Consider the following 2,345-nt stretch of genomic DNA (forward strand, 5'->3'; position numbering starts at 1 on the left):
AAAATATACATTAGTATATGCGGAGCATAATGAGAAAAATATATATGAAATGTACAAATTATATTATAATTTTTTTACACTACCTCATATTTTATTTCTCTATCGCTGGTGCTGTTATACATGTCGTGAACGGTAGTGTTGATCATCAAGGCTTGATTCTTGCCAGTTTCACAAGCCCAAACTATCAACAAAATTTTTACAATATCATACGTAACAGTTGTAATGAAGATCTCATCATAGACCTGTTTTGCCAGATTACTTAGAGACGCTCCCTCTTGTAATTGCACTAAGTAAAAGTACAGGTTGAAAGTGACTTCAATGAAAGTCAAAATTATCGTAGAAAGAAGTTGCAAACTGAAAATCGTTGTCAACATCTGTACTGTGTCACTAACTGCCAGATGCTGTTTCATCTGAGCCTTGAGCTGCATCAGTAGGAACGGATTTCTTTGTTTGTGATAGGTTGTTCTCAAAAGATATGGCTCATCGTTTGTCATGAATATTCGCAGATACGCCAGACTGTCATTGATTTGTTTGAAACAAGCTTTTAATAAGCAAACACAATTCATGTATAACATATCCATTTGAAATACGAGCAAATAGATGTATATTGTGAAAATCTGATACAAGGCGTCATACTGCAAATTATGATAATGTATCGGCACCTGTATAACTATGTAAAAGAATCCAAAAATGTCCTTGACATGAACCAGTTTAGATAGATTCCGATATGATTCCTTCGATAAACTCAAAGAGACCACCAGTATGGTCTGAAGTAAACATATTCGTGGCCCATTCAAAAGGAATGTGATGATTGTTGTAAAACCACTTAAAATATAGAGACAGTTACGTTCAAGTTTAACGGGAATTCCTTTTAACATAAAGTTACTAGTAAAATTGAGTTCATAGAGATGTTTTAGTTCGTAAACGCAAAAAGTGCAGATAACAATAATCGATAGAATGTAGTATGGTTTATAAGGCTTAATGGTTGAAGCTCTCATCTTGTATGGAAATACTCCCAGAATTCGGCAAAAAGTGAAGCAAGGATACATCAACGATTCAAAATTTGTAGCGCGAAATAATTGCCATATGTTTCCTTTTTTTTTATCTTTGAATCCTTGGAACTTCGATGACGAATTAAACATGCCGAAATATTATAAGAGAACAATAATCTAAATTATTGGTTATAACTAATGTATTAATTACGTTATCGATGTACTTTAATAGCAATGTTGACAAGAATTCCTCTTTCGAGTATAATCTTTTAATGTCTCCACTGCAAATGTGGAAATCAACTTTTTACGGACAATCTACACTTTGCGAGTTAAACTTTAAAACTACTAACAATTATTGCATTGTATATCGAAACAGAACTCAGAGTTTGTTAGTCATGAAGTAACCATGGTTGTTCCCTTATCACCTCCGTAACAGCAGTGTAACAGTGACATATGATATACGATGTATACTAATAATAGTAATAATTAAGTGTGTAATCCATAATCATACGCATCTAGATCATTTATAAGACGAATGAACATTAGCGTGATATTTCTTAGTCTTCTATTAGAGTCACATAGATAAATGCGAAGTTACAATAAATATATATCGTGCTGATATAAATTCTGAAAGAAAAGGAAAATTTTTGCTTTAGATGAATTAACAATTTATTTGATCAATATAATATATTTGAATAGTGTTTTATATAATACAACTGATAAAAAAATAATACGACTTGATTTAGTAATTAAGTAATTTTATATTCAATGTAACATATAATCGTGATTATTAATGGAGAGGAGACCGGAGCACTATGAATCAAAAAAATTTTAATTCTCAGAAGTATTTTTAAAATGTAAGATTTTGTCTTACTTTTTTATGTTATAATTAAAAAATTATATACAGGGTGTTTCCAAATTAAATGGCAAAACTTCGGGAGCGTGTAGAGGAGTAAAAAACTAAGAAAAAAAGTCCTATAGACATATGCTCGTTTTTGCTCCGTTTCAGAGAAATCGAAAAAAAATGTTTACATTTCTTGCCATATCTAACACCGACATATTTGATTACATTTTCCACTTTCTGTTATGAATTTGTCAGTCGCTCTTTGAAAGCCTTTAACAGTAGATGAATTTTGTCTTTTGCAATATGCCGCGTACGTATTCTAATAGTGAATATGCTGATATGGTTTTTGTATACGGTTTCTGCAACGGTAATGCTTTAAAGGCGGTGCGAGAATATGCACGACGATTTCCAAACAGAAGAGTGCCAAACCGAAGAGTGTTTATGTTGACATTTAATAGATTGCGAGAGACTGGAACATTTTCAATTCGACAAGAAAACAACCGATTTCA

This window comes from Mycetomoellerius zeteki, unplaced genomic scaffold, assembly GCF_001594055.1.
Source record: "Mycetomoellerius zeteki isolate Tzet28-1 unplaced genomic scaffold, Tzet1.0 scaffold31, whole genome shotgun sequence".
Lineage (NCBI taxonomy): Eukaryota > Metazoa > Arthropoda > Insecta > Hymenoptera > Formicidae > Mycetomoellerius > Mycetomoellerius zeteki.